The sequence below is a fragment of the Chenopodium album genome, chromosome 1, assembly GCF_948465745.1.
Source record: "Chenopodium album chromosome 1, dcCheAlbu1.1, whole genome shotgun sequence".
In the NCBI taxonomy this organism is placed as follows: Eukaryota; Viridiplantae; Streptophyta; class Magnoliopsida; order Caryophyllales; family Amaranthaceae; genus Chenopodium; species Chenopodium album.
In genome coordinates this window covers 21,900,433-21,913,382 of record NC_137834.1, presented here as the reverse complement: position 1 = coordinate 21,913,382, position 12,950 = coordinate 21,900,433, and the positions used below count along the sequence as shown (strand labels likewise).

At 39.3% G+C, this 12,950-nt stretch overlaps 1 non-coding gene across 1 annotated transcript; it reads right to left on the bottom strand.

Moving 5' to 3' along the window:
* Nucleotides 1-6,162: 6,162 nt before the first annotated feature.
* Nucleotides 6,163-6,269, bottom strand: LOC145565886 (small nucleolar RNA R71). The gene has a single exon (XR_014095250.1). It is a non-coding gene; the product is annotated as a small nucleolar RNA R71 (small nucleolar RNA).
* Nucleotides 6,270-12,950: the final 6,681 nt, after the last annotated feature.

Genomic DNA, 12,950 nt, shown 5'->3' with positions numbered 1-12,950 from the left:
CACCTAACTTCATTCGGGTTGCTACTCTCGGGATGATCTTGCACATATTTAAAGAATTCTTCGACCCCCTTCAAGAACTCAAGATTAATAGAATTCCCAGCCTTCCTTTCGTACATCCAGCTACGTTCTTTTCGTTTCATGATTACAAGTTCTACACAACTAACACATATGCCATTAATCACATTAGTCATAAAGCACAATATATATTCATTATAGATCAAACTGTTAAAGAAATGCAAATGAGAAGAGAAATGATTTCCAAGGGTCCTTATCACTCCAACCTAACCCATCCTTGTACGTTCAATCTCACTAGTGAATGTATGCCAGAATTTCAATTCTATGGAAAATCCGGCAGCATCTCCCTACAGTTCCCCAAGTACACGATATAGGAGATTAGAAACACCTATATATGTACCTAGAGAACATTGTAGAGAAATGACAAGCAAGGATCTTCCTTAGAATTAAAACAAAGGAATAAATTCACCACCTAAGTGAGAATAAACGTACAAGGACAGTGCCAACCGGGGACTATTCAAGACATACTCCTAATGTGTATGCCTTGAACGGGTATCTAGGTATATTATTATGCAAATAATTTTTTTAAAAATATATATACTTAACTAACAGAAATAATATTAAACAAATATATCAATATTAAACTAAACAAGAGAAAAAAATCCAACCAAACCAAAGTAAACTAATATATCATATTAAACTAAACCAAACCAAACTACCGTTTTATATATTAAATTAAACTAACATATTTCTAAAATAACTAAACTAAATTAAGATACTTTATATTAAAATAAATTAAACTAAAACACATTATATAAACATAAAATTAACTAAACTACATTATGTTAAACTAAACTTAACCAAACTAACATTTTTTTTTAAGAGAAGGGAGCAATTAATTAATTATAAGATTTATTTAAAAATATATATACTTAACTAACATACATAATATTAAACAAATATATCAAGATTAAACTAAACAAGAGAAACATATCATAACACCATACTATTAATATAAACCAAATCAAACCAAACCAAAGTAAACTAATATATCATATTAAACTAAAACAAACCAAACTAACATTTTATATATTAAATTAAACTAACATATTTCTAAAAAAACTACACTAAATTAAGATACTTTATATTAAAATAAATTAAACTAAAACACATTATATTAACATAAACTTAACTGAACTACATTATATTAAGGCCCTGTTTGGTAGTTAGCTTATTGGGGGTATATTAGCTTATTTGACTAACTTTAGCTGATTGACTAGTCGAACAAGCTAATACAAGTGTTTGGTACTAAGCTTATTGAAAGTGCTTATTCCACTAAATAAGTTATTTTTGAAAAAGCTCATTTTAGGAGCTTTTTCAATTAGCTTATTCATTAATTATTGTGAAATTACACTTATAACCTCATTTAATTTAAAATCCTATCTAAACTACCTACCCCACAATTAGCTTATTGGTCATTTCACATACTCAATCACCTTTAAGCTATCAGCTATTTACCAAACACTTTTATATAATCAGTTAATACAATAAGTTAGTCAAATCAGTTAATAAAATCAGCTAGTCAAAATCAGCTAACTCAATCAGTTTCAGCTTTCAGCTTTCAGCTTTCTCCCAAACAGGGCCAAAACCAAACTAACATTATATTATTTTTTTAAAGAGAAGGGAGCAATTAATTAATTATAAGAGATGACCAATGTCACTAAATTAACCAAACTAAAAGTTATTGACTAGAGTCTAATTATAATCCAACACACTATCTAATAACCAAAGTAACATACACACATACATTATATTAGGGTTTGTAATGTAACTAACCTTTAGATCTGCACTTCTTTTTAACAATTAAACCAACAAAATTGTACAAATCCTACAAAAAAATTAAAAAAAAAAATAATTAAGGGTTTATAAATAAACAAAATTAAATTGAAAAAAAAGGGGGAAAGCAAAGGCAACTTACTGAATTTTCAGGGGACGGAGGTGTGGCGTCGCCGAAAACAACCACGGCCAGGTGGTTCAGTCACGGCTAGGGGACGGAGGTGCGACGCATAGGCTGCGTTGTGGTGGTTAAATGTTAGCCGGTGGTGGTTTTTTTGCAAAATTAAAAAAAAAAATTACCAATTGCACACACTTACCTAGACGCGGCGGCGTCGCCGAAAACCACCAGGGCCGTTCTTTCTTCCTCGACAACTCTCCCTTCCTCCTTATCTTTCTCTTTCTCGTTCTCTTTCTCCTCTCTCTTTCTTTCACCCTTCTTTCTCTCTTTCGTTCTCGGCGGAGGGGGTGCGTCAACGGCAGGCGTCGCCGGCGTAAACGTTAGGCGCCGCCCTACTTCTCTCTCTCCTTCTCTTTCTCTCTCTCCTCTCTCTCCTTCTCTTTCTCTCTCTACGTCTTTCCCCCTTTTTTTTAGGTCAAGCAACGAATTTTAATTTACAAAATTAACACAGAACTTCCGACGGAAATAAATTCCGTCGTAATAATAACTTCCGACGGAATATTCCGTCGCAAATAACTTAACGACGGAATATTCCGTCGGAAGTTTATTAATTCGACGGAATTTATTTCCGTCGAAACATTTACGAGGGAAATTGCATCGTAATTAAAATTTTCCATCGCTAAATTGTGACGAAACGTTTTCCGTCAAAAATATTCACCTTTACGACGGAAAAACAGGTCCGTCGCAATTTAGCCTATTTCGAGTAGTGTGAGTGGACTCTGTATTTCTCCCCCTTCCACCATATTTTTAAAAGGGTGCGACGTGGGATCACGGTTGGTAGGACGCGCTACCAGGGCTTAGGTTGTGATACCTTGGGCGACCTATACAAGATGTACATTGGCATTGATAGAGAGTTGAGACTTCTCTGGGAGTCTTGCGGGTTGACTGCACTATTTGTGACCTCGGAGGCCATGATTGCCTCTAGCGGGGGTCAGCACGTTGTTCGTGCCCTAGTGGAGTTCTTTTAGGACACCACCAACACTTTCCACTTCCCTTGGGGTGAGATGATGGTCACCCTGACCGACTTCAGTTTCATTAAGGGACTGGAGTTTAGTTCTGCTGCGCTGCCGTTCGACAACGAGATCAACGTCTTCTCTCCAGAGGTTGAGGAGCTGTTGGGTCCGATTGTTGTTCGAGCTCGTGCTGAGGTAGAGTCGACTCAGTGCAGCGCCAAGGGCATTCGCCGTTCGACTCTGGCAGCGGCTTCGAGGATAATGCGATCACCCGAGAGCAGCGGGCGCGCATTTTCGTGCTTATCTTGCTGTCAGGGACGTTTTCTCCTGACAAGGGTAGTAGAGTTCTGCTTTACTACCTACCTGCGGTTCGTGATCTTCACTTGATCGGGACTTATGACTGGGCCAACTTGCCCTATGCTGACTTTGTTCAAGCGTTACGAGACTCGTGGCGACACCGGTCCTTCACGGGGAATGTCGCTCTGTCCGGCTTCTAGAGAGTAGTGGAGGTTTACCTTATCTTCCATAAAGTTTAGCTCTAAGCTTTTGTTAGCACTTGATGATATTTTTGTCTTTTGTTGATCTGGTTCTACGAGTACTTTCCTTCAATTGCACCTGCGAGACCGTCGCCGCGGAGGTTTCTAGTGAGGGCGTGTTGGGGAGGCCACCGTATTGGAATTTCTACTTCTTATGTCCGAGATCAAATCATCTCGGTATGGTTCTTTTTATAGTTGAATACTTTTGTATTACCTTTAGTAAATTCATATCTTACAGGCTTACTTCGCAGGAGCCTGACGTGCAGTACCGACAGTGGATCGGCTTGGTTAGCTGCACAGTATACCGCTGAGCGTTGCTACTTCTTAGGGACATATGGAGCGGTTGCATATCTTGGAGAGAGGATTGCTATTCAGCATTCCTCGGACACTTTCGTCGTTCCTGCTCCTCCGCCGCGTCATATGTTCAATTGCGCGAGGTTGGTGAGCATGTCAGAGAGAGCTGGTACCCCTTGGCGGTCCTATACGATCCCTAGGCGGTGTTATGAAGAGGAGTTGTTGTCGTTGTTAGCTCCAGTCCCTGTACTGTGATATGTCTATTTTATATTGTATTTTACCCCCGTCCTTTGGTCATAATTAGCAATGTTTTTGGCTCTTTAGAGCCACTTTTATTGCTAATTGGTGTTTTCTAGTGTTTTCGTAGATTTGGTTGACTTTTATAGGGATTTGCACTTTTGGACTATTTTCCCGAGATATTATGGAGCAATTACGAGCATTGGAGAAACACGACCAGTTTCTATAGCCCAAGGCTGGTTAGAGCCATCGAACCGGTGATTAAGGGCTCGGTATATGTGTTACCGTGGCATTTGGACCGAGTATTCAAGACCCAAAGTGGAAATCCAGACTGGCCCGAAGAATTGAAGCTCAATCGAAGTCCAAATAGTGGCCCAAGAGTGTCGCCCGGCCAAAAAAGCTGGTGCCCGAAGGCGCGCCCGGCCGGGCAAGGGAAGTAACTCGGCGCCAGAACTCGCACCCGGCCGGGCGCGAGAAATGAACCTGATGGAGAAAAGGCGCGCCCGATCGGGCGGTGCCTCGCCCGATCGGGCGCGTGTTATTATTAGTAGACGATTATCGTCGTTTAAGTTTGTTTTAGTTTAGGATTCTTGCTTGTATAAATACTTTTCCGTTAAGCGAGTTTAGCAGATTCTCTTTACTCCTTCTTAGTTCCTTCTTAGATTTTCTCTCTCTACTTAGCTTTTAATTTAGTTTCTCTCTTTTATACTTTGTTCTTAACTCTATTCTTAATTCCATATTACGTTGGTGACAATTTCTCTTCTCTTAATCTTAGTTATTTATTTTATTCCTTTGATCATGTCTTGTTTTATTACTTCGATTTGTTTAGATTTAATTATGTGTGAGTAGTTCTATTTCTAGGGTTTGTTGGGATCCATAAATAATATGAAGGGGTAAATTATTGTTGTTAATTGTCAATGCTAGATTAATTTTCTATTGATTGATTTAATGCTCTGTGACTAGATTTGCGCAGATCTTTTATGCATGAGTTTGACAATATTGATTCGAGATTCGAGAAATGAGAATTGATGTTTAGGTCTAGTTTCAATAGGCGGGTTAATTTATAAATGGTTAAGTTGAGATTTGAGAGATGAGATTTAATGCCGGTAAATTAATTATGTGATTGTAATACGTAGCGAAAGCCCTTTATGATCTGATTAATTTATGCATTGATGATTGATTATTATGTTTTACCCTGGAATATTATTTATTGGTGAATTTACGCCCTAGGCCTTTTATTCATTGTTTTCTCCTTATTCTTAATCTTCGTAGTTTAGTTTCCTTCGATTATAATATTTTGGTTACATTATAATCTAGATTATATTAATTAATTAGGAATAGAAAGACTCGTTTCCCTATCTATTTTAGTTAGTGGTTTTAGGAATTACTTTTGATTAGGTGATACGACTTTAGCCTGTCAAAATTTGGCGCCGTTGCCGGGGAAACGGTTTTATTTTTATTTCTGATTATTTTTGTAGTCTAGGTTATTTCTTTTTGTCTCAGAGAACGTTAGTTCTTTGAGGAAAGTCTCATATTTGCTTTTAGTTCTTTGTTTATACCCAGGTGTTCCAGATCAGGTTACATCCCATTCGATCCGGAGATCGAACGATCCTTCCATAGACAAAAGAATCTTTACAAGCAAATTCTTGCGGATTCTAGTGATAATAACAATCACCGAGATCCTCCAACTGATTCTAACAATTCAGAGGTATCTTCAGATCTAGAATTAGAGATGACGACTCCAAAGAAGCTTAGTGATTATTCACAACCAAATCTTACAGACTTTCCACACCTGACTCCAACTCCAGCTCTTGATGGGGTACAGCTTGAGATTAAACCCCATTTTATAACGATGATAAAAAGGAAGCAATTTAGTGGAGCTAAGGGTGAAGACCCAAATCTTCATATTGCAGACTACTGTCAGTACTGTAATACCATCAGGCAAGATGGGGTCACACAAGACCAAATCAGGGAGATTCTCTTCCCTTTTTCTTTAACTAGAAAAGCCAAATTATGGTTTAATGGTTTACATAGAACTGCACTTGGTATAATTGACTGGGAAACTCTTGTTTTGAATTTTTATAAAAAATATTATCCTGCAGAGAGAACAGTTGTACTACGGAGTGCAATTCATAACTTTTCCCAAGAAGCCGATGAAACTTTACATGAGGCTTGGGAAAGGTTCAAGGACCTACAAAGAGAATGTCCGCACCATAATTTGGCACAATGGCAGTTAATCCAAGCCTTTTAAAATTGGATTGGAAATTCATCTAGAATAATATTGGTTTCTGCAACTAGTGGCAAGTTTATAAATCTTAATGTTGATGATGTAGGTCAAGTTATCAAAGATATGGCGATACATAATTCCAAATATGGGAACCCTAGAGGCTTTGCTAACAAGGGGAAGCATAATGTTGATTTTGTATCCTTTTTGCAAGCTCAATTAACCTCTATCTGTCAGAAATTAGATAATCTTAGTATTGCAAATGTAGCTAATGTTTCTGCAATTAATAATAACACTAATGAGGCTTTTTGTAAAAATTGTGGAATTTTAGGTCATTGGGAACAAGATTGCAAGAGTTCCATGGAGCAAGTCAACGCCTTTCAAGCTTATAGGAAGAATAATACATACTCCAACACCTACAATCGTGGGTAACGGAATCATCCATACCTTTCCTACCGGAGTACCAATGTTTAAAATCCACCACCACCACAAGAACCACAGGTGCCACAACATCAACAACAAAAATATTACCACCCCAATGCTGGCTAGAAGAACCAACCACAACAACCCTCCTCATCTTCCCACCATGCTTTGGTAGAAATTAGAGCGATGCTGGTTAATATGCAGAAGCACATAGAGAGTAGAGATTCCCAAATTGATTTGATCCTAGCACACAATAAAATTGTAGATAATCAAATCGCGTAAATTTCCGCTACTCTACAAGCCCGTCAACAGGGAACCCTGCCAGCATAGCCGACGAGGCCTACGGATTAAGCCTATGCAATTACTCTAAGGAGTGGTTCAAACTATGAATGGCCCCCTATGCCTAGAGATGATGAACCTATTATAATAAATAATGCTAATCTTGATTCCGTTAAACCTGACAATGTAGCAAATAGTCTTGCAGGGCTAAAGAATAATACTAATATATCTTATTTTACATTGCAGGGTACAACCCCAGGGAAGGTGGCCACTCCAAATAAGAGCAATAACGCTCCAAAGCCAGTTATCAAACTTCCATTCCCCAATCATCACTTGAAAACAAATTTGGATAAGCAGTTCGGTAAGGTTCTGGAGATGGTAAAAGATTTGTAGGTAACAGTTCCTTTCACTGAATTAATTATACAAATTCCTGCATATGGAAAATTCATGAAGGAAATATTGACAAGAAAAAGATCTAGTAGTGAGGTAGAGACAGTAGCTTTCAATGTAGAGTGTAGTGCCGTACTTCAAAATAAATCTCCACTTAAATTAAAAGATCCGAGTAGTTTTTCTATCCCTTGTCATATTGGCAATCTAATGATTGATAATGCATTGTGTGATTTGGGTGCTAGCGTTAGTGTTATGCCATTATCTGTATGTTCCAAGTTAAATATGGGTAAATTAAAAGCTACCAATATTACTCTACAAATGGCCGACCGTTCTTTTAAATACCCCTTAGGTGTTCTAGAGGATGTTCCTGTTAGAGTAGGAAAATTTTATATACCTGTTGATTTTGTTGTTCTTGATATGGATGAGGATATGCAAACCCCAATTATTTTTGGTAGACCATTTCTTAACAGTGCAGGAGCAATTTTGATGTGAGAAGAGGAAAATTAACACTATCAGTAGGGGACGATAAAATTATTTTTAATCTTAATAATACCCTAAAAAGCCCCATGATAGAGGAGAAGTGCTTTAGTGTTAATGTGTTTTAAAGTTATTCTAACAAGCCCCAAGCTCTTGTAAAAGATTCCTTGGAGGAGGTATCTTGTGTTTCATCCCTTTCAGATGAGGTAGACAAATGGCAGAAGAAAGTTGATGCAATTGAAAGAGACCTCTACACTGTCGGTCTTTGCTTCGGATGAGAAGGTGGAATCAAACAAGCAAGTTGTGGAAACTGAGCCTACGGTGAGTGTTCCGCCAGATCAAGTGCAAGTGCCAAATGCAGTGACAATATTAAGCAACCATCGATCGAAGAGGGATCCTTAATGCGTAGCATTCAAGAACCCACATTCCAAGTGAAGGAAGATCTACCAGATGAAGTGAATTGGCGTCCCATAGGGTATGTCAAGAAACCGCGTCATGGCCTAAACACCGCTCAACCGGGTGAGAAACCACCCGACCAAGCGTTAGTCCAACTAGTCCTTGTACTCGGTAAGATGGTCGTGCGGGACCTAGATAAACCAGCGCTTCGCGGGAGGCAACCCGTTTTTTAATGCTTTTTAGACTAGATTTTCTTTCTTTTTCTTATGCGAGGAGAGAAGAGAGAATTTTGATGAGTTTTATGAAAGTTTGTATAGGTTTGAAGGAAAAGAGTTAGCAAAAAATTGAAGAAAAGAAGAAAACAAGAAAATCGTCCAATTCGCCTCGAGCCCAACCAGGCGAAGCTCGCCCGATCGGGCAAGAGAGCAAGGTTAGAAAATCGGGTGTTTTCGCCCGATCAGGCAAATGCCGCTCGACTGGGCGCAAACCTTGACGTATACGAACATATTAGATTGCCCAACCGGGGGGTGAGAGAAGAACAATTTCTGGGCATTAGATCGCCTGATCGGGCGAAGCTCGCCCGATAGGGCGCAAGAGCTGCACATGAAAAAATATAGATCGTCCGATCGGGCGACAAGCTGCCCGACCGGGCGCGAGAGACCTGTCCCCCTTTTTCTTCTTTTTCCTTCTTCCTTCTTCTTTTTTCCATCATTTCTCTTTTCCTCCATAACTTTCTCTCTCTAAAACCTTAAAACCTCTACCTTCTCTCTAAGATTTTCTCTTCATTTCTCAACCAAATCCAATAATTTTTACATATTCTTAATCCTCTCTTCATCCTCTACAATCCTAGATAAAAAATTTCAAATTTCATTCAAATATTTTTCATATACCCATTTTTATACTATGGCTTCAAAGAGGGCTCGATCAATTTTCGGTAGGTGTTCTAGTTCGAGGGAGGAGTACGAACCAGATTTACAACTCTCCTACTGGCCAACGATCCGTATTGCTAGCCAGGAAAAAAGGAACGGATAGAACACCTTGCCTGGCGCGAGGTAATTCCTTCACGATGGTTACACCGCCCTACTCTTGAATCGTATGGTTTGTATGATTTTGTTAAACGATTTTTAAATGACATAGGCATGAGAAAATTTGTTGACATGCATTATCTTACAAGTCATAAATCAACATGTGAATTCTTGTCTTCTTTGAAAGTTGTAAATAGTAGAAATGGACCAAACTTAATTTTTAGGATGAACAATAAGAATATTAGTTTAACATATGTTGAATTTTGTAAATTATTTGAATTGAATTCTGAATTACCATTCCAATGGCATGCTGATTATAAAACTGGTGACATTTATCATGCTTTGACTGGTTTACCTACCCCCGACCCCCAACATGCTAGTACAAAACCTATCCATCACCCTATCCCAAAAATATGGCAAAGATTTGCGGGATTGTGTTTTCTTGGTAGGAACGAGCCTCATAACGCCAAAACCAACGAACTAGCTGATATAGGACACTATGTGTATGGGTTTGGGAAACTGAACATAGGTAGATACATCATCCACCACCTGAGTAGACATGCCACAACCAGTACCCATTCTCGTACCCCTATTCGTATAGGAGGCCTTATCACTAGAATAGCGGTTAAAAAGGTCGATTTTGTTGAGAGTAGACCCCACCATATGATTAACTGTGGACCGGATACTTACATGACCGCTAGGTACCTAGAGGAGTTGGTTTGGGTACAACTTGAAAGTGAGCAGACATCCCACTGGTGTATTAGGACTGGGACCGAGCAACCATTGCCCATCTTTTCCCTACCTAGTCCTGATTTGACCGCTTTTCCCCCCGGGCAAGCGTCATACACATACGACCTTTTAGTTGCCAACGCTAGGAGGAAAGCATCACCAGTACCACCACCAATTCCACCACCCCAGCCTGAGCCTGAGGTTGCATTTTCTCTACCTCGCATGTCTCACTCCGTCCCCCATGTTGACTTTGACCTAGTTTGGGACCTTCAAAGTATAGGTTAGGCTTTAAGAAGTATTGAGAATTCTCACACTGACCTTAGGAGGATAGTAGACTCCATTGAAAATAGGTTTAGGGTACCTTGAGAGGAACTAGGGTAGAGCTATCTACCCTATGTATGATGATTATGCTCATCGGGGCAACATTCCTAACGATGCTATTTATTCTGACTGGTTTCAGCCTCCACCCCAGGGATACGATAGGGATCCCACTTCCCATGGTATTTATACTAACTATTCTGCCTTCCATGGGTACGGCCAGGACATTCCTTTCGGGGGGCCAGCGGGGGGGAGTTTTCACGCTGAGGAGGTGGCGGTATGATTTTCATCTTTTACCTTTTGTTAAGTAGCCCCCAAGTGATGTTTTACTGACTTTGATTTGCTTTCGTCAGGCTGGACCTACTGAGTTTGTGCCACCTCGTACGTCCATCCATTATCAGGGGACTTACGGGCCGATCGAGTAGATGATTCCTTCGGCTCCTAAGGATGCACGCTTCGTGGAGCGGTCGATTCCTCGCCACCAGACTCGAGTAAGCTTTATTTATTTGCAATTTTGTTCATGTCTATTATGAATTGTTACTGATTTTATCTTCATGACAGTTCTCGCGGGAGGTAGTCACGGCGATGGCACGATGTATTGATGCTTTCCGGAGCCAGCTCGTTCGGATGAGGAATGTGGCTACGTGTCGTCGCGAAGACGCCAATCAGGAGGTATTTTTTCTTCTTATTTTGAATTATTGCTTCTATATTGATTGCTTCTTACTTAATTTCTTCTTGCAAGGTCAGCCCATTCCTTCTCGTACCCGGACGAGACCAGAGGTGCGGAGAGACCCGGCGAGGTATAGCTCGAGATGTCGCCGTACTGGCTCTAGCGGTCGGGGTGGTCGTTTTAAGGCTGCTCGGACCGAGGCGGTGGAGGGCTCGGGCTCTTCATCTGAGGGTGCACGCGCTGCGCCGGTAGGCTAGGGAGAGGCTACCCGGCTCTTAGAGGTGGTGGGATGTATGAGGTTGGCTCGTCATCGCAGCAGCCTCCGCATCCTTAGCCTCAGGGTGATCTTGGGTGGACAGGTCCTGAGCTGAGTTTTCCTCCTCCCGAGGAGCCTGGAGTTGGAGTTGGTGGAGAGGTTACTCCTCGTACTGTGCAGTTTTATGAGATGATGGGCGTCTCTCATCATCTGCGTCTTCCGGCGCCGTAGTTTGTACCTGTGTTTTTTTTTTTTTATTCTGACTTTGTTTAGAACTTTGCCTTTAATAGACTCATTTATTAGACATGTCTGTATATATATACTACTATGAGTTTATTTATTTAACATTTATTTTTTATTTTTCATTTATGTGCATATTTGTATGTGCAAAGAATTGTGATAATTTTGTGTAAAAATTCCGTCATTTTTATTATTGAAGGAGGGTATCCGACTTTCTCCCCCAAAAAAGAAAATGAAAAATAAACATATAAACTGAAAAATTAAGTCTAAATAAAATACAAAAAATATAATTAATATAATTGATAAATTAATGAAGTGAAAGGGGTATAAAAAGAATAAAAGATCGTAAACTCATTGTTCAGACTCGAATCAGCAAGAAAAACGCGGTTTTTGAAAATCTCGTATGATAAGATACGTCAGCGCCATCTGGCGCCACGCATTTTGCGTTAGCGCTTGACGCTAATACTTAGCGCTTGGCGCCAAGCTCTGGCGTCAGGCACCAGGGCCTGGCGTCTGGCGCTGATGAGCGCTGACTTTGATTCCTTTTCCAGATTAAAACTGTGCCGATTTTATGTATAAATAACCCCTTGATCCGCCGATTTTCTTTATAATTTCAGCAAATTAAATATAATATTTAGCTTTTGAAGAAATAATAATCATGTCTTTAATCTCTAAGAGCTTTACCAACTTCACTCATGAATGGTGTCGATCTCTAACCGCCAAGGAGAGAAAAGAATTAGACTTTTTTCATATGGGGGTTATTTATGGTGTGAAGGGGGTAGATCTTGATATATACTTTATTCATACCACCTTAGAATATTGGGATGTGGATACTCATTGTTTTAGACAAGGGTGTGATGAAATTAGCCCTTTGCCGGAAGAGTTTGGTGCTATCTTAGGCTTCCCTTTATTAGATCTTGCAGTAATCCCTAGAATAAATGAATATTATTATAAGGGTTTTGAGCGCTTCTTTAATTTAAAAGACAAAGATCTAAAAAATATAGTAGATGGTAGCATAGTTAATTTGAAGGAATTTGCTCGCCATTGTTTTGATAGACCTTATTCTGAGTCTTTACATGTTTATAGAAGAAGGGCTTTTCTCTTTTGCATGCTTAACCAATATCTTCTCACTAGTGGCAGAACTAATGAGGGTCAAGCAATTATATCAACTGTTTTGGATCAGGTTGAATATGGGAGAAATACAATGCCATTAATTGTTGGAGAGACTATGCTTAGTTTTGATGAATTGAAAAGAAACCCAAAAGCACCTTAGGGGCTCTCCAATTTTATTATTGGTAGAAAAATAATATTTTTAATTACAGAAATCAAAAACATATTTTTGTATAGTAATATTAATTTATTTGCATTGAATTTTTTTTACAGATGTTTCTAATGGAGAGACTAGAATTAATTAGTCCTCCTAACAATGTTAAAAAATACACTCAAAATTGCTTTGTGAGAAGGAAGAAACGCT